Here is a 25,256-nt window from a genome sequence, read left to right on the forward strand (position 1 = left end):
TTCCATGGAATGGGCCAGAATCCAACTGAAGGGAATCATATACAAACAGGCTCAATCCAGAAGCTCAAACATGAAATAGAAGACGAGTTATGTTACAGGATCTGGGAAGGTTATTTGGGAGCATAAAGAGGCAATTAACTCAGTGCAGCTTGCCGAATCGAACAGCGAAGCCTCATGGGTAGCCACCCAATTTGGAAGGGGGCTACAATATGGGGTATGAGAGACATAATATGCTTCAACAGCTATAGATATACAGGGCGAGTGGCTTCGCAGACAAAGTCTCAGCCTTTGAAATTGAGTGGCAACACAGTGGGTAACATTGCTGTCTCACAGCGCCCAAGACACGGGTTCAATTCCGGCCTTGGGGGACTGTGTGGAGTCAGCACTTTCTCTCCGTGTCTGCACGGGTTTTCTCCAGGTGCTCCGGTTTCCTCCCACAGTCCAAAGATGTGCAGGTTAGGTAGGGTTTTGGGGATAATGCAGATCAATGAGCCATGGTAGGGTGCTCTTTCAGAGGGTTGGTGCAGACTCGATGGGCTGAATGGCCTCTTTTCTGTACTTTAGGAATTCGATGATTCTAAGAGTGTGTGTCAGAGGATAGCTTCAGTAATTGGGGCCTATGTGGTTTAATAAGAAGGAGGAGGCCGAGGGCAGCACGGTGGCGCAGTGGACAGCACTGCTGCCTCACGGCGCCGAGGTCCCAGGTTCGATCTCGGCTCTGGGTCACTGTCCATGTGGAGTTTGCACATTCTCCCCGTGCTTGCGTGTGTTTCACCCCCATAACCCAAAGATGAGCAGGGTAGGTGGATTGACCATGCTAAATTGCCCCCTTAATTGGAAAAAATTAATTAGGTACTCTAAATTTATTTTTAAACAGAATGAGGAGGCCTGACCTTCCACGTTCTGGGAGGCATTAAAGGCAGTTATGTGTTTTATTTTTGGGGGGGGGGGGGGGGGGCAGCTCCATGTGGAGTTAGAATGGTGTTGATGGGGAAAGTGGTTAGCCAGCTTAGTCACGCAAGAGGGACGTTTCATGATTATGGCGAGAAGGCCAGTCAGTTATTGGTTCACAGTTGAGGCAGCAGCTGGCTTCTCGGGAGATAGCTCAGGTTAAGGACCCGGGGGGAGGGTTGGTTTCTGATCCCTAAAAGGTTAAAGGGTAATTTGAGACCTTTTACTGGGGGCTATACAGGTCTGAGCCTCCGGAGGAAGATTCAACGATGGAATAGTTCTTAGATGGGTTGATTTTCCCAGTAATAGAAAGAGAAAGAGGGGAGGAGCTGGAGGTGCCGCTTGGACTAGAGGAAATTTTGAAATGTATCTGTTCTCTGAAATCCGGGAAGGCCCAGGCGGATTCTTGGTGGAATTTTACTTTTAAAATGTGACAGTTGGGGCCACATCTGTTGGTCATTTAAAAAAAAAATTTCGAGTACCGAATTATTTTTCTTTTCTAATCAAGGGGCAATTTAGCATGGCCAATCCACCCAACCAGCACATCTTTGGATTGTGGGGGTGAAACCCACGCAGATACGGGAAGAATGTGCAAAGTCCACACGGACAATGGCCCTGCACTGACCGGGGTTCTAACCCTGGTCCTCAGCACTGTAGTCCCAGTGCTAACCACTGTGCCACGTGCCTCCCCTCTGTTGGACATCTTTTTTTTGATAGACAATTTTAGAGTCATTTTGGCATAACAAACACCAACAATACAAAACAGTGTGCAAAGAACAATCAACGTACTGCAAAAAAACAGGCTGAGCCTAATGCATGTTGCGGTCGCGTTTACCCTACTCAACGCCTCTGTCCATAAGCCTTCTTCTATGTCACCTCCGAGCTCCTCTTCCCACTTAAGCTTCAGCTCCCCGGACTGAGTCTCCGCAGCCCCCATAAGTTCTTATATATATATTAGAGACCCTCCCCTCCCCATCCACTGGACACTACCCTGTCCCGGGTCCCCCTAAGTGGCAGGCGTGGTAAGGATGGAATCTGTCTGCGTAGAAAGTCCTGCACCTGCAAGTGCCTGAAATCATTCCCTCTCGCCAGCTCGGGAAGCTCCCGTCTAAGAACAGATCCCCCATCCTCTCAATCCCAGCCCTCCACCATGCTCGGAACCCACCGTCCATATTCCCCGGGGCAAACCGTGATTGTCGCAGATAAGGGACCAAACTGATGCTCTCATTTCCCCCACGTGCCTTCTCCATTGGCCCCAAATCCGCAGAGTCGCCACCACTACAGGGCTGGTGGAGTACCGTGCCGGCGGGAGCAGCAGGGGCGCCATAACCAGGGCCGCCAAACTGGTGCCCCTGCATGAAGCGGCCTCCATCCGCCTCCAATCCGACCCCACACCCCCCATCCACTTCCTTATCATAGTTATGTTGGCCACCCAGTAGTAATTAATAAGGTTTGGCAGCGCCAGCCCCCCCTCCCCTCGGTTCCTCTTGAGCATCAATCTCCTCACCTCCGGGGACTTTCCTGCCCACACAAATCCCATAATCATTCTATCGACCTTCTTAAAAAAGGACCGCGGAATGAAAATGGGGAGACACTGGAATACGAACAGGGATCTCAGGAGGATCGTCATTTTAACCGTCTGCACTCTCCCCGCTAGTGTCAGTGGGAGCGTATCCCACCTCCGGAACTCGCCCCTCATTTGCTCCACCAACCGAGATAAGTTCAAGTTGTGCAACCAACCCCAGTCCCGCGCCACCTGCATCCCCAAGTATCTAAAACAGTCCCCAACTAACCTAAACGGCAGCCCCCTCAGCCGACCCTCCTGGCCTCTCACCTGGACTACAAACAACTCACTTTTTGCCATGTTCAGTTTATACCCCAAGAACTGGCCCAATTCCCTCAAGATTCCCATGATTTTGTCCATCCCAGCCACTGGATCCATGATGTATAAGAGCAGGTCGTCGTCGTACAACAAAACTCTTTGTGTCGTCCGCCCCCCCTTCCCACCCCACCCCAACCAGCCCCTTCCAACCCCTAGAAGCTCTCAGGGCAATTGCCAGCGGCTCTATTGCTAGCGCAAACAGCAGTGGGGAGAGAGGTCACCCTTGCCTTGTCCCTCGGTACAGTCTAAAATAGTCAGATATCGTCCTATTCGTCCACCGGAGCCTGGTACAGCAGCCTAACCCAGTCGATAAAGCCCTCCCCAAACCCAAATCGTCCCAGCACCTCCCATAAATAGCCCCACTAAACCCAGTCGAAGGCCTTCTCAGCATCCATTGCCACAACTACCTCTACCTCCCTACTCTCCGAGGGCATTATGATCACATTCAGCAGCCTTCTGAGGTTGGCCACCAACTGCCTGCCCTTGACAAACCCACCCGGTTGGGTCTTCCATAATAACGTCCAGCGTGCAGTCCTCAATCCTAGCAGCGAAGAGCTTGGCCAGTAATTTTGCATCTACATTGAGCAGAGAGATCAGCCTACAGGACCCACATGCCTCCGGGTCTTTGTCTCGTTTCAATATCAGGGAGATGGTGGCCTGAGACATCGTCGGGGGCAGAACCCCTCTGTCTCGTGCCTCATTAAAAACCCTAACCAGCACCTGCCCCACTATCTCAGAGACTTTCTTATATAACTCCACCAGATACCCATCCGGTCCCGGGGCTTTACCCGATTGCATGGCCCTCAATATTTCTTCGGTCCTAATCGGGGCCCCAAGCCCGTCTACCACCCCTCTACCCACTTTTGGGAGGGTCAGTCCATCTAGAAAGCGCCTCAGTTCCTCCGGCCCCGCAGGGGGTTCAGAGGTATAAAGCTTACCGTAGAGGTCCCTGAACACCTTGTTCAGCCCTGCCGGATCTCCTACCAGGTTCCTCTCTCTCGTCACCCCCCGTCGACTACCTTCCCTATTTCCCCCCGTCGACTACCTTCCCTATTTCCCTCGCCGCCTCCCTTTTCCTCAATTGCTGTGCCAGCATTCTACTGGCTTTCTCCCCATGCACGTGGATCGCACCCCTTGCCTTCCTAAGCTGCTCTACCGCCTTACCTGTGGACAGCACTCCAAACTCTGCCCTCGGGGTCACCACATACCACCAATCGGTCCATTTCTGCCCTGTCCCTATGTGCTCGAATCGAGATCAGCTCCCCTCTCACCACTGCCTTCAGCGCCGCCCAGAGCACCGCAGCTGAGACTTCTCCTGTGTCATTGACCTGCAGGTAATTTTGCATACATTTCCTCACACTCTCACACACCGCTTCGTCCGCCAGCAGACCCACCCTTAACCTTCATTGTGGGCGCTGAAAGCTTTCCTTACAAACCTGCAGATCAGCCCAATGTGGAGCATGGTCCGAAATAGCGATCGCCAAATATTCTACGTCCGTCACTCCCGCCAGCAAATCCCTGCTCATGATGAAAAAATCTATTCGGGAATACATCTTATGGACATGTGAATAGAACGAAAACTCCTTCCCCGTCGGCCGACTAGCCCTCCATGGGTCAGCCACCCCCCATTTGCTCAGTGAACCCCCTTCGTTCCTTGGCCATTGCCTGCACCCTACCCGTTTTTGAGCATGAACAGTCCAGGCCGGGGTCGAGGACTGTGTTAAAATCGCCTCCCATAATCAGCCTGTGCTAGTCCAGGTCAGGTATCTTCTCCAGCATCCCCTTAATAAAATCCACATTGTCCCAATTTGGGGCAGATACATTGACCAAAACCACCCTCATCCCCTCGAGCTTGCCACTCACCATGACAATCTGCCTCCCCCATCAGAGATTGTGCTACCCACGTCGAATTGCATCCGTTTGTTAACCAAAATCGCGACCCCACTGGTTTTAGTATCCAGCCCCGAGTGGAAAACCTGGCTTATCCAGCCCTTCCTTAATCTGACCTGGTCAGCTATTTTCAGATGAGTCCCCTGAAGCATTATTATGTCCGCCTTCAGCACCCTCAGATGCGCGAACACACGCGTCCTCTTTACCGGCCCGTTAAACCCCCTAACGTTCCAAGTGATCAGCCTGGTTGTGCCCGCCCCCCCCCTCGCCGATCAGCCATCTCTTTTCATGGGGCCGCCCCTAGCCCGTGTCAAGCTTCCCCTGGCCCGCCTCCTGGCAGCCCCCACCCTCGACCTCCTTCATGTTACCAAACCCAAGTCCCTCCCTCGTCGGCAGATCAAATACCCCCCTTCCCCCCACTAGCAACAACACCCTGTAACCTAACCCTTGCCATTAACTAGCTATATACACAACCCCCACCTGGCTTCCGTAGACCAGCTCACCCAGCAAGCCTGGTGACTCTACTCCGGCACCAACAAGTCTCCCACCTATTGTTCCCTCTGACCGGACCGGAACCCCGCCCCCCCCCCCCCCACCCCCGACCACCCATTGCCACCACTTCCCCAAACCAGCCATCCTCGAGCAATTGCTCTGTAAACAAAACAAGGAACAAGGAAAACCCCAACACTAGTGCAATTCAAGTAATACAAAGGAAGTAATCGGCACTTCCAACAAACCCGATCAGAACCCAAAAAGCCCCCAGCACCCAATACCTTAACTTCCCTCTTTTCCAACGAAAACTCGAATACAGAAGGGAAAAAAACCAAGAAACACGAAAAACATGTAAACATCGCTCAGTAACTTTTAACTGGAAGTCCAAAAGTCCTCAGTTCAGCACCAGCCCTGCTTCTCTTGGCGAAGTCCATTGCGTCTTCGGGCTCCTCAAAATAATGGTGCTGTCTCTCGTGCATGACCCAAAGGCGCGCCGGGTATAGCAGCCCAAACTTCACCTGCTTCTTAAACAAAATCTCTTTGACTTGCCTGTAGCCTGCCCTCCTTCTGGCCACCTCCACGCTCAGGTCCTGGTAAATGCGCAAGACACTGTTGTTCTAATTGCAGCTCCGCATGCGCTTGGCCCACTGTAGCACCCACTCCTTGTCCAGGAACCTGTGGAACTGGACCACCATCGCTCGGGGGGGGGGGGGGGAGGCTCACGGCTGCCTCGCCAGCGCTGTGCGCCCTGTCCATCTCCACCGGGCGAGGGAAGACATCATTCCCCAACAGCTTCTGGAACATGTCTGCCACATACGTGGCGGCATCCACTCCCTCAGCCCCCTCCGGGAGACCAACGATTCTTAAATTCTGCTTCCAGGTCCTCCACCTTTTCCACAAGCCTTTTTTGTTGGTCTTTCAACCTCCCCATCTCCACCTCCATCACCATTTGGTGATCCTCCTGCTCCTCCAGCGCCTTCTCCAGCTTCTGGATCGTCCGATCCTGGGCATCCAGCCTATGCTCCAGGCGCTCCATTGATTTCTGAATCGGGTCTAAACTGTCCCGTTTCAGCGCGGTGAAGCCCTCTTGGATGACCTTCAGCAGATGCTCCGTTGTTGGCTGGGCTGTCTCACCGGGATTCGGACATATTGCCCTCAGCAGCAGCTTCTACACCGCCCTTGTTTGCCCACTTCTTCAACTGTTTACGATTCTTTCTGCTTCTTAATTCCATACAACTAAATCGGGAGTCAGTGCCTGAGTGCCTATGCCTTCAGATCCAGCGCTCAAAAGTACAAAAAAGTCGGGGGAAATGTCCAAAAGTCCGACCGGAGCGAGAGCCACCAAATGTGCGACTTACTCCCTCATTGCCGCCACCGGAAGTCCCTCTGTTGGACATCTTAACGATTCTCTGTCACAGAGGATGTTGCTGGCTACACTGGCGCACGCATCCATTTCCTTAATCCTGAAGGATAAAGATCTAGTGGAGGTTGAGTCATTTTGGTCTATCTCTGTTGAATACTGATGCAAAACTGTTGGCGACGTGTTGGCAACTCGTTTGGAGGGGTGCCTGCCTGAGGTAATTTCCGAAGATTAGACACGGTTTAAGGACGGGCAATTGTTGGCAAACATTATGAGACTCCAGCACATGGTGCTGTCGCTGTCATTGGGGGCCAAGCCAGAGGTATGTAAATATCTCCATAGACATGGAGAAAGCGTTTTGACTGGGTGGAGTGGGGGTACCTTTTTGAGGTACTGGCATGGTTTGGCTTTGGGCCTAGGTTCATTTTGGGCATTAGGTTTTTGCATAAGACCCCCACTGCGAGGGTTCGCACAATAAATTAAGTTTGGGGTACTTTTGGTTTCTTTGGGTTACAAGGCAGGGATGTCCACTTTCCTCCTTACTGTTTGCTTTGGTGATCAAGCCGTTGGCTATCGCACTTTGGTTGTCAGCCAGGTGGAAGGGCATAGAGAAGGTAGGTAGGGAGCATAGGGTGTCCCTGTACACAGACAACTTGGTTTATGTTACGGACCCTCTCATGAATGTGGGGAAGATATGATTTGATTTATTGTCACATACCGAACTACAGTGTAGTGTTGAGGAAGTTTGGTTCTTTCTCAGGATAAAGACTGAACGTGGACAAGAATGAAGTGTTTCAGGTGAACCGTCGGGGAAGGGAGCTGGCGAGATTGCCATTTCCACTGGTCAGGACTAGCTTCAGGTACCTGGGGATACGGGTGGCTCATGATTGGATCTTGTTGCACAAGTTGAACCCAGCCACTCTGGTAGAGGGGGTGAAGGCAGATTTGAAGAGATAGGATGCCCTCTCGTTATCCTTGGTGGGATGGGTCCATACAGTTAAAATGAACGCTCTTCCAAGAATCTTCTCCGTGTTTCAGAGTGTTCCAATCTTTCTGTCAAAATCATTTTTTGGTAGGATTAACAAGCTAATCTCGACCTGTGTATGTGGGTGTGTGTGGAGGGGGTTCCTGCAGAGGGATAGACAGTCGGGGAGGTTGGCATTAGCGAATTTGATTAATTATCACTGGGCAGCGAACATCGTGAAAGTGTGAGGGTGGACCCAGGGTCAGATGGAGGCCCCCTAGCTTGGTTCACGTTATGATTGCTCCTCTTCCATCCTTGCCGGCCAAGTACTCGACACACCCAATGGTAACAGCTTCGATAAAAATTGTCTAAACTTGATTGTCCTTTTTGTATGTAGTAAAATTCCCTGAATAAACATTTGAAAATAAAAATATGATGGCAGTCTACAAGAAAATCACACCACAGTGGTTAGCACTACTGCCTGACGGCACCGATGATCCAAGTTCAAGTTCGAGCCCAGCCCCGAATCACTGTACATGTGGAGTTTTCACATTCTCCGTGTCTACATGGGTCTCACCCCCACAACCCAAAGATGTGCAGGGTAGGTGGATTGGCCACGCTAAATTGCCTCTTAATAATGAAAAAAAAGAGTCACACCAATGGTATTTTTAAAGAAAGTTATAAATTTGAATCACTGGGGTTAGAGTTGGGGGCTGGGTCTATCGAACCAGGTCATGATGATACCTGGAAGCCTGACATATAAAAGTACCATAGATTTCTGCACGGAATCAAAACATTATGTTGTTTGTACATGCAGAGCCCTTGAACCCCTCAAGAATGATAGCAACATCACCGTTGATGTCCTGCCATTGCTGGGGCATTTAAAGTTGTACAAGTGGGACCTACTCAGTGGTGTTTCATTCCAGGTGAAATGGAAATAATCTTTGGGGACCTTGTCTGCTTGAGCAATCATAGCTTTTGTCTTTAAGCAATGGAATTGCTAACCGTGGGAGAGTTCCCACTGCCAGGGAAATTCGCAGGGCATCAGTTTAGCTTGGTAGAACGACTCATTATTTACCGATGGAACTCCGGAAAAGGCAGCTAGGTAGGCTATGCAAACGCTAATAATAGTGCACAAAAAATGTCAGGCTGTAAAGAACAAACCAACAAAGGGCGAATGCAACTGAACCTGGACACCCAATATGCGACCAGGTTAAGGCAATCTGGGACAGATCACTGGTGGAATATCTTTATGCCAGGATCTGCAGGGCCGGTGAGATTTTTTAAAATCAGGATGACCATAGGCACAAGCGTAATGCTTTTATGGGCAACCATGATGTGCTGCCATCCCCCTTGCCGAATCATGCCCCAATATACACAGATGACATATCTCAAACAAGAAACAGGGAAAGCTAGAAGCTAATCTTTCTGGCAGGACAGGTTAGGATACCTCTCAATATCCGGAAGACGGGCCATCCAAAGGATTTAAGAAGGTATTCTAAACACCAACTTGGCCCACTTGGGCAAAACCAAGGGCCAGAAAAGAAGACCGAAGGGGTTAAAATCATTGCAGGCACACATTCTGCACAAAACTGTTGCAACAGCAGAAACACAAAGAACAATGGACAATGGACAAAGAGGAACGTGGATATGCCGCCAGACTCCATACTCAGCAGATAACTAGTCAGGAACACACAATTGCATCCTGTTTATGTCCGTTACCTGCAGAAACACGATGTACAATGGAGCCCCAGGCCGAGAGAATTGGGAATGCACAAAAAGCCAGAACTGCAGTGCTGCTTGGACAGTTCTGAAGTTTGCAAAGATTACAGAGATAGGGAGGAGTGAGGCCTTGAAGAAATTTGAAAATAAGGATGAGAATTTTAGAACCATTGTGTGACTAGGAGCTAATGTAGATCAGCAAGTATAACGGTGGCAGGGGAATAGGGCATCCTTCGAGTGAGGACATGGGCAGAGCTTTGAATAACAAGTTTACCGAGGATAGAATGCCCATTCAGGAGCGCATTGAAACAGACGAGTCTACAAGTACCGAAGGCAGAGATGAGAGTTTCAGCAGCAGATGAGATGAGACAGGGGCAAGCAGTCAAACAGTGCTACGGAGGTGGGAAAAGATAGTCTTCGATTAGCACAAATATGAGGTCACAAGCTCATCTCAGGCTGTTCAGCCCCTTGAGCCTGCTCCACCATTCAGTGGGATCGCAGCTGATTCGACATTTATCACATCATCTTTGCTGCCCTTTGCACGTAACCCTCATTCGCTTACTGATCATGAATCTATCTATCTCAGTCTTAAATATACACAAGGAGCTTGCTGCCACAGGTCTCTGTGGCAAGGAGTTCCAAAACTCTCAACTCACAGAGAAAAAATTCCTCCTGATCTGTCTTAAATTGGCACCCCTTTATTCTGAGACTAGGCCCTCTGGTCTTGGGACTCTCCCATGAGGGCAAACATCCTCTCAGCATTTGCCCTGTCACGTCCCTTACGAACCCCATATGTTTCAATGAGATCACCTCTCATTCTTCTAAATTCCAATGTGTAGAGGCCCAATCTGTTTAACCTTTGTTCATAAAGATAATTCCTCCATATCAGGGATCGTAACGAACATGCTCTGAACTGCCGCCAATGAAATATCTTTCCTTAAATAAGGGGACTAAAACTTCTCAGTATTCCAGATGTGGTCTCACCAGTATCTTATACAGTTTCATCAGGACTTTGCTACTAAGGGCCAACATTACAAGAACCTTCCTGGTTACCTGCTGCATGTGTGCGCTAGTTGTGTGTGTTTCGTGCGCAAGTACCCCAAAGTTTCATGGTTGCAGCTTTCTGCAGTTTTTCTCCATGTCAATAGTCTGGATTCTTTTGCTCTCCCTTCCAAAATGAACTTTACATTTTTTCCCCATTATACTCCCATTTGCCAACTTTTCCCCCACTTACTTTAAAAAAAAGTATATTTCTTGAGTTCTTTAACAAAATTTTTAACCTTACAAACAACCCCCCCCCTAACACAAAAGTAAGAAAGTTTGCGTAGCAAGACATGAACTTGGCGAGTCAATATGATACAGAGCTTTGTACATTGGATTCCTCCCGTACATTTCAGTTTTCCGGATCATTCATGTATTCTCTTGCTCAAATGCCCCCCAGTAAAACTCCTCTTCCCCCTCTCTCCCCCGTCCCCTCCCTCCCCCCGCCCTCCCCCAGAAAGATATCCCCCCCTCCCCCCCCCAACCTTCTTCCCCCCAGAGTTGCTGCTGCTGCTGTCTGACCTTCATCTAACGCTCCGCGAGATAGTCTAGGAACGGTTGCCACCGCCTGTGGAACCCCTGCGCAGACCCTCTCCAGGCAAACTTTATCCTCTCCAACTTGATAAACCCTGCCATGTCATTTATCCAGGCTTCCACGCAGGGGGGCTTCGCCCCTTTCCACATTAACAAGATCCTTCGACGGGCTACTAGGGACGCAAAGGACAGAATACCGGCCACTTTCGCGTCCTGCACTCCCGGCTCGTCCGCTACTCCAAATAGTGCTAGCCCCCAGCTTGGCTTGACCCGGACTTTCACCACCTTAGATACTGTTCTCACCACTGCCCTCCAGAACCCCTCCAGTGCCGGGCATGACCAAAACATATGGACATGGTTCGCCGGGCTTCCTGAGCACCTCCCACATCTGTCCTCCACCCCAAAGAACCTACTCAGCCTCGCCCCCGTCAGGTGCGCTCTGTGAACTACCTTAAACTGTATCAGGCTGAGCCTGGCATACGAGGAAGAGGAATTAACCCTACTTAGGGCATCAGCCCACAGCCCCTCCCCCAGCTCCTCTTCCCATTTATCCTTCAGCTCCTCTACCAAAGCCTCCCCCTCTTCTTTCATCTCCTGGTATATCGCCGACACCTTGCCCTCTGCGACCCATACGCCCGAAATCACCCTATCTTGAATCCCCTGTGCCGGGAGCAGCGGGAATTCCCTCACCTGCCGCCTCACAAACGCCCTCACTTGCATGTACCTGAAAGCGTTTCCCGAGGGTAGCCCAAACTTCTCCTCCAGTGCCCCTAAGCTCGCAAACATCCCATCGATGAACAGGTCCCCCATTTTTCTAATCCCTGCCCGATGCCAGCTCTGAAACCACCCCCCCCCGGTCCATCCTTCCTGGGACAAACCGATGGTTATCTCTGATCGGGAACCACACCGAGGCTCCCATCGCACCCCTGTGCCGTCTCCACTGCCTCCAGGTCTTTAGCGTTGCCGCCACCACCGGGCTCATGGTGTACCTTGTCAGCGAGAGCGGCAGCGGTGCCGTCACCAGCACCCCCAGGCTCGTTCCGTTGCAGGACACCATCTCCAACCTCTTCCATGCCGCCCCCTCTCCCTCCATCACCCACTTGCGGATCATCGCCACGTTGGCTGCCCAATAGTAGCCACCCAGATTCGGCAACGCCAGCCCTCCTCTATCCCTACTTCGCTCCAAGAACCCCCTCCTTACCTGCGGGGTCTTACTCGCCCACACAAAGCCCATAATGCTCCTGCCTACCCTCGTAAAAAAGGCCTTGGTGATCACAATTGGAAGGCATTGAAATACAAAAAGAAACCTCGGAAGGACCACCATTTTAATCGACTGTACCCTGCCCGCCAGCGAGCAGCAGCAACATGTCCCAACGTTTAAAGTCCTCCTCCATCTGCTCCACCAGCCTCGTCAAGTTAAGTTTGTGCAGGGCCCCCCAGCTCCTAGCTACCTGGATCCCCAAGTATCGAAAGCTTCTATCCGCCCTCCTCAGCGGTAGGTCGTCTATCCCTATTCCCTGATCCCCCGGATGCACCACAAAGAGCTCGCTCTTCCCTACATTGAGCTTATAGCCCGAGAAGTCCCCAAACTCCCTTAGGATCTACATGACCTCCACCATCCCCTCCACTGGGTCCGCCACATACAGCAACAGGTCGTCTGCATACAGCGACACTCGATGTTCCTCTCCCCCTCGGACCACCCCCCTCCATTTCCCCCACTCCCTTAACGCCATGGCCAAACAGCAGAGGGGACAGGGGGCACCCCTGCCTCGTCCCTCGATACAGCCGAAAATAGTCCGACCTCCGCCGATTCATAACCACACTCGCCACCAAGGCTCTATATAGGAGTTTAACCCAACTGATAAACCCCTCTCCAAACCCAAACCTCCGCAACACTTCCAAGAGATACTCCCACTCCACTCGGTCAAAGGCCTTCTTCGCGTCCATAGCTGCCACTATCTCCGCCTCTCCCTCCACCAATGGCATCATTATCACATTTAGGAGCCTTCGCACATTGGTATTTAGCTGCCTACCCTTTACGAAACCCATCTGGTCCTCGTGAATCACCCCCGGGACACAGTCCTCAATCCTCGTAGCCAGCATTTTTGCCAGCAACTTAGCATCTACATTGAGGAGCGAGATCGGTCGATACGACCCGCATTGCAGTGGGTCCTTATCCCGCTTCAGGATCGAAGAGATCGTTGCCTCCGACATAGTCAGGGGCAGGGTCCCCCCCCTCCCTTGCTTCATTGAAGGTCCTTACCAGCAACGGGGCTAACAGGTCTACATACGTCCCATATAACTCCACCGGGAACCCATCCGGCCCCGGGGCCTTCCCTGCCTGCATGCTCCCCAGTCCTTTAACCAGCTCCTCCACCCCAATTGGCGCCCCCAAACCAGCCACCTCCCGCTCCTCCACCCTCAGGAACCTCAGTTGGTCCAAGAATCGTCACATCCCCTCTTTTCCCCCTGGGGGCTGGGACCTATACAGCTCCTCGTAAAAGGCCTTGAATGCCTCATTCATTTTCACCGCACTCCGCACCATAGGTCCCCTGCCATCCTTGACTCCACCTATTTCCCTCGCTGCTATCCTCTTACAGAGCTGATGTGCCAGCATCCGACTCGCCTTCTCCCCATATTCATACATCGCCCCCTGTGCTTTCCTCCATTGTGCCTCTGCCTTCCCTGTGGTCAACAGGTCGAATTCCGTCTGGAGACTTCGCATCTCCCTAAGTAGTCCCTCTTCAGGGGCCTCTGCATATCTCCTGTCCACCCTTAAAATCTCCCCCACTAACTTTGCCCTTTCCCTGCCCCCTCTCTTCTCCCTGTGAGCCCTGATGGAGATTAACTCTCCCCTGACCACCGCCTTCAGCGCCTCCCATACTACTCCCACCTGCACCTCCCCGTTGTCGTTGGCCTCCAGATATCTTTAGCTGCACCCCCGCACCCTCCCACACACTTCCTCGTCCGCCAGCAGTCCCACATCCAACCGCCACAACGGGCGTTGGTCCCCCTCCTCCCCCAGCTCTAGCTCCACCCAATGCGGGGCGTGGTCTGAAATGGCTATGGCCGAATCCTCCGTTCCCTCCACTTTCGGGATCAATGCCCTGCCCAGAACAAAAAAAATATATCCGGGAGTAGGCCTTATGTACATGGGAGAAAAAAGAAAGAAAATTCTCTGGCCAAAGGCCTAGCAAATCTCCACGGATATACTCCCCCCATCTGATCCATAAACCCCGAGCACCTTGGCCGCAGCCAGCCTCTTCACGGTCCTAGATCTGGAACGATCTAATGCTGGGTCCAACAGAGTGTTGAAATCCCCACCCATTATCAAGCTCCCTACCTCCAAGTCCGGAACACGCCCCAACATCCGTTTCATGAATCCAGCATCGTCCCAGTTCGGGGCGTATACATTTACCAACACTACCCCCGTCCCCTGCAACCTACCGCTCACCATCACGTATCGGCCTCCATTGTCCGCTACTATGTTCTTGGCCTCAAACGACACCCGCTTCCCCACCAGTATTGCCACCCGTCTATTCTTCGCATCCAGCCCTGAATGGAACACCAGTCCTACCCATCCCTTCCTTAACCTGACCTGATCTGCCACCTTCGGATGTGTCTCCTGAAGCATGACCACGTCTGCCTTCAGTCCCTTTAAGTGCGCGAACACTCTGGGGCTCTTAACCGGCCATCGCATATTCCACGTGATCAGCCGGATTGCCCCCCGCCCCGCCGACTAGCCATCTCCTATCTTAGGCCAGTCCCGTGCCCGCGTCTCCCGCACCCTCCAGTCCCCCAAATGGGGAAACCCTGCCCCGACCATCTCTTCCATTTTCAGTTCCCCCTCGGCCAGTGCAGCAGCAACCCTATTATCCCTCCCTCTTTCTCCCCCCCCCCCCCTTCCCGCTAGATCCGCATCTAGCTCTTTTGCTCCCCCCATACTACTTCCGTGAGTCAGCTGACTTCTGCTGACCCCGGCTTCCCCCGCCTTCCCGTTGATCTCCCCCGTGTGGGAATCTCTCCTCCTCCTTACGTTCCTCCATCCCCCCACCTCTCCCTAGCGTGGGGAAAAGCCCGCGCTTTCCTGAGCCAGCCCCGCCCCCTGTGGCGCAGCTCCTGTTGCGGCCTTATCCCAGTTCCCCCATCCCCGAGTCTCACCTCCCTCCAGCACCGACGCCCACATTCCCCACTATCTCACCAAAAGAAAAAATAACTCTTTCCCCCATCCCCATCCATCATCCCACCCGTGAAACATTCTTTACCCATATTTACAACCCTATATACAGTCAACATCTCCCCCACAACCACATCCCCTCAGTTCGAGTCCAATTTTTCGGTTTGGATAAAGGTCCAAGCCTCTTCTGGCGATTCGAAATAGTGGTGTCGGTCCTGATAAGTGACCCACAGTCGCGCAGGCTGCAGCATTCCAAATCTCACTCTTTTTTTTATGCAGCACCACCTTGGTCCAGTTGAAGCCCGCTCTCCTCTTTGCCACCTCCGCACTCCAGTCCTGGTAGACTCGGATCACCGCATTCTCCCATCTACTGCTCGGCACCTTCTTGGCCCATCTCAGGACACTCTTTGTCCGCGAAGCGATGGAACCTCGCCAATATCGACCTTGGCGGCTCGCCAGCCTTGGCTCTCCTCGCCAGAACCTGGTGAGCCCCTTCTAGCTCCAGGGCGCTCGGAGAGACCTCCGTACCCATCAGCGAATGGAGCATCGTGCTCACATACGCCCCGGCATCAGCCCCCTCCACTCCTTCGGGGAGACCCAGAATCCAGAGATTCTTCCTCCTCGACCTGTTCTCCAGGACCTCGAGTCTCTTGGCCCACCTCTTGTGCACCGCCTCGTGCGCCTCCATCTTTACCGCCAGGCCCAGGATCTCGTCCTCGTTCTCATTACTTTTATCCCTCACCTCACGGAGCTCCACCGACTGGGCCTTCTGGGTCTCCTTCAGCCCCTCGATCGCCAACAGCATTGGCGCCAGCACCTCCTTTTTAAGCTCCTCCACGCAGCGCCTAAGGAACTCCTGCTGGTCCGGCCCCCATGCTGCTCGATCTCCATCCTCCGCCATCTTGCTTTTTCCCCCCTCGTTTTTGCCGCTGCTCCAAAGCCTCTTTCTCGTCGCTCCACCGCTAATCCCATCCAAACGACTTAAGGGGGGACCTTACTTCACCTTCCCACACGGGAGTCAATCAAAAAATTTCCGTTGGGGCTCCTCCGGAGAGCCCAAAAGTCCGTTATAGCGGGAGCTGCCGAAATGTGCAGCTTAGCTCCGCATCGCCGCAACCGGATTCCCCCACTTACTTAACCATTCAATATTGCTTTTAAAAGTTTGTACGCCTCTTGCAACCTGCCTTTCCACCGATTTTTGTGTTGCCTGCAAATTTGGTACAGTACATTTGCTTCCTTCCTCCAAGTCATTAACGTATCAGCTGGGGTCCCAGCACTGATCCATGTGGAACTCCACTGGTTACAAGTCACCAACCAGAAAAAGAACCCCTTTACCCACTTCTGTGCCCTGCCCATTAGCCAATTCTCTATCCGTGCCAATATATTCCCTCTAACACCATGGGCTCTTATCTCATGGCTTAACCTTTAGTACCTTATCAAACACCTCCTGGAATTCCAAATACAATAAATCTACTGATTCCTCTCCATCTACTCTGGGTGAGATTTCCTAAAATAATTAATAAATTAGTCGGACAATTTTTCCTTTCATGAAGCCATGCTGACTGCTTGATTAGATGATGATTTTCCAAATGTGCTATTAATTCCTTATTAATTAATTTTGCTGTGGTTCATCCCAAGCAGTTCTGTGACAAGGACTCTTGTTCTGAGCCGTTCCCAGGGAGACACAGTGAGACAAACATCAACTGCAATGGGGATCACCAACTCAGTGAAAGACACTTTGGTCTGGGCAAAACCTCTTGGTCTTCCAGTGCAAAACATTGACCACAATAAAGTATTGTAGATTGGCACATTCCAAGGTCCAGGACTACATGCTGAGGGATGCAATAAAGCTCAGGGGAGCTGCTGCAGAAGTTCAACGGGGCACAGATGTTGTCTATGGCCATTCAGCCATAGTGTACCGAGGAATGAAAATTGTATGGAATCTATCAGGCTGTATGACTCGCATTGAATGCAGAGTAAATATTAAATGCATCACAATTGCATTGAAGCATTGCAGAATGTAACATGATGTAGAATACTTGAATATCACTGCATTTTCAGTAATGACCATTTTGAAATGTTTTGTCATGCTCTTTTAGACATTTTATGAATAAAGTATATTTTTGACCCAAAGAAATGCAAAGGCTCACCAACCCCACAGGACTATTTTGCAGCAAGATGCTCACAAGTTCATTAGAGCTTTACTAATAGCGAAGTTAAATGAGCAGACATATATTCTGCAGTTGGACTACAATATAGAAAGTGTGCGGTTTTTGTCCACTTTAACAGGAAAAATAGAAAAGCAGAATCTTGTTTAAATGGGAGACTGAAGAATTCTGCAGTGTAGAGGGATCCCATACAAATAACTGTTGGTCTTTTCTGCAAGGGGAATGAAGTGTAAAAATGGGGAAATCTTGCTACAACTATATGGGCATTGATTTTTTTTTTTTTTAAATAACAATTTGTGCACCCAAATCATTTTTTTCCAATTAAGGAGCAATTTAGTGTGTTCGATCCACCTGCCTTGCACATCTTTGGGTTGTGGGGGCGAAACCCATGCAAACACAGGGAGAATGTGCAAACTCCACACGGAGAGTGATCCAGAGCCGGGATCGAACCTGGGACCTCGGCGCCTTGAGGCAGCAGGGCTAACCCACTGCGCCACCATGCTGCCCGTATATGGGCATTGATGACAACACACCAAGAGTACTGCATTCAGTTAGAATCATAGAATTTACAGTGCAGAAGGAAGCCATTCGGCCCATCGAGTCTGCAGCGGCCCTTGGAAAGAGCGCCCCACCCAAACCTATGCCACCACCCTATCTCCGTAACCCAGTAACCACACCTAACCTTTCTGGACACTAAGGGGCAATTTAGCATGGCCAATCCACCTAATCTGCACATCTCTGGACTGTGGGAGGAAACCGGAGCACCTGGAGGAAACCCATGCAGACTCCGCACAAGCCGGAAATCGAATCTGGGACACTGGAGCTGTGAAGCAACTGTGCTAACCAGTTTATAGCCCTATTTGGTCTCCTTATTTGTGGAATATAATTGCATTTGAAACAGTTCAGAGAAAGTTCACTAGATTAATTGATGAGATGAAGGGGGCTGCCTTTTGGAGTTTGTACATTCTCTCCATGTCTGCGTGGGTTTCCTCGTGGTGCTCCAGCTTCCTCCCACAGTCCAGGCGAGGTGGAGTGGGCATGCTAAATTGCCCTTAGTATCCAAAAATGTGCAGGTTAGGTGGGGTTCCGGGGTTAGAGTGGAGGAAATGGGGCTAGGTACGTTGTTCTTTCAGAGGGTCGGTGCAGATATGTTGGGCTGAATAGTCTCCTTCTGCACTGTAGGAATTCTATGGAACAACGAATATGGCCCAGAACTGCTTTGCTTTCATCAAGAAACATTTATATTACCAGTTATCAGGGTTTTGGTCTATGCAACTATTAGCAGCATTAATTTCTTTTTTTCTATATAAATTTAAAGTACCCAATTGTTTTTTTCCAATTAAGGGGCAATTTAGTGTGGCCAATCTGCGTAAACTGCACATCTTAGGGTTGTAGGGGTGAAACCCACGCAGACACGGGAGAATGTGCAAACTCCACACAGACAGTGACCCGGGGCTGGGATCGAACCCGGGTCCTCAGCACCGTAGGGCAGCAGTGCTAACCACTGTGCCACCATGCCACCCAACAGCATTGATTTCTACAGAAGTATAAGGTCCTTTTGGTGAAAAATCTTTGACAGAACAAAATGTATCAATCCACTAGGATTCTGCACCACCACCACAGCTACATCCAACACTTTCCAAAATGAATTCAAAGGAAGGGCCAAAATCAATCTCTCTCAAAGTCTATTCCAAATGTCAGTCATACCCTGTATTTGTTAAATTTAACTTTAGTTTTTACGAGCTGTGTCCCCTCTTCATATCCTTGCACCTAAAGTAACCTATGTTACATGATTTACCCATCTTAAAGATTTCCATCAGATAATTTCCTCAGATGACTCCTCACACTGAAAAGCTGAAGTTTCTCCAGCCTTTCTTCCTTATTTTGATCCCTTAACACAAAGGCAATGTTTCAGTAGTAAGCTGTTCCCTCATGTCTCAGCAACCAATACTAGACATACCCCAGAAGCACTTTGAAAGGACGTTATAAAATTTATTCGCAACTTTCTCAGACTCTCTCAGGACTTGCATCCCACCGTTTTAGCAATATAATCCCAAATTTCACTGGCCTGGTTAATTGTTGTTCAAATTCACTGGATATATTGAGCTTGGTGTCCAAGAACTCCTTTTGGTCTTTTCCAACCTCACCCTGAGCTTATTAAATATGCAAAAATCCGTTTTTCCATCTCACATGCAGCACTTTACACCGCCTGGCATTAAATTTAATCTTATATTGCCCAATCATATTTTGTTTAATTAATTTTATAGATGCTCAGCAGCCTCCTGCAATTCCAGTGCTCTTCATGAGTATGCAAATCAAACTATTTTTACATGGTTTCTGAATCAAAGTCAGGGTACAAATTCAAAAGAGTATCTAATTCTCGGAATAAAAGACAGGAGCAGGAAAAGGCCACATGACCTCTCATGTCTGCTTCGTCATTCATAAGATCACAGCGCATTTTAACCTCAAGTCAATCTAACTGCGAATCCCGTATGTTACAATTCCCAGTCTACAAAATCTATCTTAACCTTGAATATATTCAGTTACCAAATATCCACTCTAGGGCAGATAGAACATAGAACATAGAAAATACAGCACAGAACAGGCCCTTCGGCCCACGATGTTGTGCCGAACCTTTGTCCTAGATTAATCATAGATTATCATTGAATTTACAGTGCAGAAGGAGGCCATTCGGCCCTTTGAGTCTGCACCGGCTCTTGGAAAGAGCACCATACCCAAACTCAACACCTCCACCCAACACCAAGGGCAATTTGGACGTTAAGGGCAATTTATCATTGGCCAATTCACCTAACCCGCACATCTTTGGACTGTGGGAGGAAACCGGAGCACCCGGAGGAAACCCACGCAGACACGGGGAGGACGTGCAGACTCCGCACAGACAATGACCCAAGCCGGAATCGAACCTGGGACCATGGAGCTGTGAAGCAATTGCGCTATCCACAATGCTACCGTGCTGCCCTTAAGAACAAATAAATCTACACTATATCATTTTACCGTCATCCATGTACCTAGCTGCTTGAAGGTCCCTAATGTTTCCGACTCAACTACTTCCACAGGCAGTGCATTCCATGCCCCCACTACTCTCTGGGTAAAGAACCTACCTCTGATATCCCTCCTATATCTTCCACCTTTCACCTTAAATTTATGTCCCCTTGTAATGGTGTGTTCCACCCGGGGAAAAAGTCTGATTGTCTACTCTATCTATTCCCCTGATCATCTTATAAACCTCTATCAAGTCGCCCCTCATCCTTCTCCGCTCTAATGAGAAAAGGCCTAGCACCCTCAACCTTTCCTCGTAAGACCTACTCTCCATTCCAGGCAACATCCTGGTAAATCTTCTTTGCACCTTTTCCAGAGCTTCCACATCCTTCCTAAAATGAGGCGACCAGAACTGTACACAGTACTCCAAATGTGGCCTTACCAAAGTTTTGTACAGCTGCATCATCACCTCACGGCTCTTAAATTCAATCCCTCTGTTAATGAACGCGAGCACACCATAGGCCTTCTTCACAGCTCTATCCACTTGAGTGGCAACTTTCAAAGATGTATGAACATAGACCCCAAGATCTCTCTGCTCCTCCACATTGCCAAGAACTCTACCGTTAACCCTATATTCCGCATTCATATTTGTCCTTCCAAAATGGACAACCTCACACTTTTCAGGGTTAAACTCCATCTGCCACTTCTCAGCCCAGCTCTGCATCCTATCTATGTCTCTTTGCAGCCGACAACAGCCCTCCTTACTATCCACAACTCCACCAATCTTCGTATCGTCTGCAAATTTACTGACCCACCCTTCAATGCCCTCATCCAAGTCATTAATGAAAATCACAGACAGCAGAGGACCCAGAACTGATCCCTGCGGTACGCCACTGGTAACTGGGATCCAGGCTGAATATTTGCCATCCACCACCACTCTCTGACTTCTATCGGTTAGCCAGTTCGTTATCCAACTGGCCAAATTTCCCACTATCCCATGCCTCCTTACTTTCTGCATAAGCCTACCACGGGGAACTTTATCAAATGCCTTACTAAAATCCATGTACACTACATCCACTGCTTTACCTTCATCCACATGCTTGGTCACCTCCTCAAAGAATTCAATAAGATCTGTAAGGCAAGACCTACCCCTCACAAATCCGTGCTGACTATCCCTAATCAAGCAGTGTCTTTCCAGATGCTCAGAAATCCTATCCTTCAGTGCCCTTTCCATTACTTTGCCTACCACCGAAGTAAGACTAACTGGCCTGCAATTCCCAGGGTTATCCCTAGTTCCTTTTTTGAACAGGGGCACGACATTCGCCACTCTCCAATCCCCTGGTACCACCCCTGTTGACAGTGAGGACGAAAAGATCATTGCCAACGGCTCTGCAATTTCATCTCTTGCTTCCCATAGAATCCTTGGATATATCCCGTCAGGCCCGGGGGACTTGTCTATCCTCAAGTTTTTCAAAATGCCCAACACATCTTCCTTCCTGACAAGTATTTCCTCGAGCTTACCAATCTGTTTCACACTGTCCTCTCCAACAATATCGCCCCTCTCATTTGTAAATACAGAAGAAAAATACTCATTCAAGACCTCTCCTATCTCTTCAGACTCAATACACAATCTCCCGCTACTGTCCTTGATCGGACCTACCCTCGCTCTAGTCATTCTCATATTTCTCACATATGTGTAAAAGGCCTTGGGGTTTTCCTTGATCCTACCCGCCAAAGATTGTTCATGCCCTCTCTTAGCTCTCCTAATCCCTTTCTTCAGTTCCCTCCTGGCTATCTTGTATCCCTCCAATGCCCTGTCTGAACCTTGTTTCCTCAGCCTTACATAAGTCACCTTTTTCCTCTTAACAAGACATCCAACCTCTCTTGTCAACCATGGTTCCCTCACTCGACCATCTCTTCCCTGCCTGACAGGGACATACATATCAAGGACACATAGCACCTGTTCCTTGAACAAGTTCCACATTTCACTTGTGTCCTTCCCTGCCAGCCTATGTTCCCAACTTATGCACTTCAATTCTTGTCTGACAACATCGTATTTACCCTTCCCCCAATTGTAAACCTTGCCCTGTTGCACGTACCTATCCCTCTCCATTACTAAAGTGAAAGTCACAGAATTGTGGTCACTATCTCCGAAATGCTCCCCCACTAACAAATCTATCACTTGCCCTGGTTCATTACCCAGTACTAAATCCAATATTGCCCCTCCTCTGGTCGGACAATCTACATGCTGTGTTAGAAAAGCATCCTGGACACACTGCACAAACACCACCCCATCCAAACTATTTGATCTAAGGAGTTTCCACTCAATATTTGGGAAGTTAAAGTCGCCCATGACTACTACCCTATGACTTCTGCACCTTTCCAAAATCTGTTTCCCAATCTGTTCCTCCACATCTCTGTTACTATTGGGGGGCCTATAGAAAACTCCTAACAAGGTGACTGCTCCTTTCCTATTTCTGACTTCAACCCATACTACCTCAATAGGGTGATACTCCTCGAACTGCCTTTCTGCAGCTGTTATACTATCTCTAATTAATAATGCCACCCCCCCCACCCACCTCTTTTACCACCCTCCCTAATCTTATTGAAACATCTATAACCAGGGACCTCCAACAACCATTTCTGCCCCTCTTCTATCCAAGTTTCCGTGATGGCCACCACATCGTAGTCCCAAGTACCGATCCATGCCTTAAGTTCACCCACCTTATTCCTGATGCTTCTTGCGTTGAAGTATACACACTTCAACCCATCTCCGTGCCTGCAAATACTTTCCTTTGTCAGTGTTCCCTTCCCCACTGCCTCATTACATGCTTTGGCGTCCTGAATATCGATAATTCCAAAGAATCATAACCCTCTTGAGTAAAGAAATTCCCCATCTCTTAAATGAAGACCACATATTACTGAGACGATAGCCTCTGGTTCCAGTCGGGAAACTCAGCATCTACCTCATCAAGCCCGTCACCATGAAATGATTCAATGTGCACACCTTTCTTTCTTCCAAACTCCAGAAAGTAGGGGTTTGTTTAGACTCAGCCGATCATTGTGGGAGAATTCTCCTCTTATCCCACATGTCAATCTAGTGAATTTTCGTTCATTGCCTTCCAACAATATTGCCTTCCAACACCCTTCCTTTAATAAAATGAAAAATGTGTAGAATACACTAGGTAGCATCTCATCAAAGTCCTGTTAGATTGTAACAAGCCTACCTTACTATTGAACATGAATTCTCTTCAGACGATCAACATGCCTGGTGATTTATTAATTGCTTGGTGTTTTTGCTTGCACTTTGTGTTTCTTATACAAGGGCAACTAACGATCTTGTCGCGTCAACATTTAAAAGTTGCTCATCATTTAAAAATACTCCCACTTTTCTTATAAAGCCAGATTCCCTTGATGTTTCTCAGGTGGCTGTTGCACAGCTAAGAATTTTACATGGGAATGAATTTATTCTTGCATTAAAGCAACCGTTTTTGAAATGGGACACTGTCCTGTTTCCATTCAATTTCCTCTGTATTCATCAACTATCCCATTAATAGTGAAGTGATTAATTTTGCTTTGATTCTCTTGTTGTGCATTTCTCCCTCGTGAAGCTTTGAGGAAGTTATATTTCATACACCTGTTCAGTTTTCGTGTTTTCACTTTTTCTGACACTACTCATTAATTAATTGAATTAATTCATTACAGCTACATTTCTGTCCTTCTTCCCCACATGTAGCATTTTTCATAAGATTTCTGGCGTTTGAATTTATTTGTTTCTTGGTTTTTTAAATTCAGTACTTCATCACAAGTCATTGAAGATGGGAAGTGGCGACAAAGAGCAGACTATTATACAGTGATGTTGCAACAAGTCAGGTATGTTCAAGTACGTTAATCATATACTTGGATAATATCTTTTTAATTTGCTCTCAGATTATTGCTGATGTCAGTTAGGCTGCAATTCTTGTCAATTCTTAGATGCCCTGAGAAAAGTGATGGTGAGCTTTCTCTTCAACTACTGAAATCTTTAGTGATATCAGTTCTCTCAGTGGTGTAAAGGAAGTAACTTCAGGACATGAACCAAGCAACAATAAAGGATGAATATACAAACCAGAATGATTGGTGCATTACTTGCAGTGAATCACAGAAGTAATGTCCCCACAACCTTTGCCCTTTCTTGGTGACACAGTTCACAGTGGAGTGAGATGCTGTTATAGTAACCTTGAGTTGCTTATGTGCAGCCCAGATTTCACAACTGGAATGTTGTGTTCAATGTTTGGAAGCATTGTGCTCAATTAATAAATCAAGCAACAGAGGTCAGAAAGCAAAGCAGCAAGACATGCTGGATAGCTGAGAGTTCATATTCTCGAGCAGGACAGCTGTTAAAAAGGTAATTACAAAGTAAGGAAAAACTAAATGGTTCTCCTTGTGCACCCACTGGATCAAGTCAGGGGAAAGATCAACAGCTGAAGGACCTCCAGTCAATGAGATGAAGGAAGGGGTAAATTTACTAAGAGATCAAACAAAAGACCAAATTGCTCAAGTAAGGATACATGGATTGAGTGTTGAGTCATAGTAGTGATGTTGACTTGCCAGCAGGAATACAAGAGGGACAGATGGATCTGGAGTTTCTACTGAGTGTAACATAAAGCACAAAAGAATCAAATTTTTTACTTGTTTGCAGCTGACAGCACACCAAAATAGCCCGGCACTCCATTCAAACCCATGAATTAAAAATAATCAATTTGGAGCATATAGGTCGGGGGAGGGGGGGGGGGGAAATCAGCAGCGTAAGGGCCACCAGTCAATGAGATGAAGGGAGGAGTAAATTTACGAAATGATCCAATAAAAGGCCAAACTACTAAAATCTGATAAATTTCCATTTTCACAGGTGAGACCAGATTGCTCTAGATAAATTAAGGCCATTGGTCAGACTGGATGGGCCAACATTTTTAAGGCAACATGGCTTAAATAGTTATGAATGGAATATTACAGAAAACATTTTGTAAAAGTGTAAAAATGTAATGACCGGAATTTTCCAGCTGTTCTCGCCGATGGGATCTTCCAGTGCTGCTGAC

General features: G+C 48.9%; 1 protein-coding gene across 8 annotated transcripts in view; it reads right to left on the reverse strand.

Annotated features, from left to right (window-relative positions):
- Positions 1–25,256, reverse strand: part of LOC140421163 (cohesin subunit SA-2) — a 290,652-nt gene that overhangs the window by 173,500 nt on the left and 91,896 nt on the right. The gene's annotated exons all lie outside the window — the stretch shown is intronic.

This window comes from Scyliorhinus torazame, chromosome 5 (genome assembly GCF_047496885.1).
Source record: "Scyliorhinus torazame isolate Kashiwa2021f chromosome 5, sScyTor2.1, whole genome shotgun sequence".
Taxonomy (NCBI): Eukaryota; Metazoa; Chordata; class Chondrichthyes; order Carcharhiniformes; family Scyliorhinidae; genus Scyliorhinus; species Scyliorhinus torazame.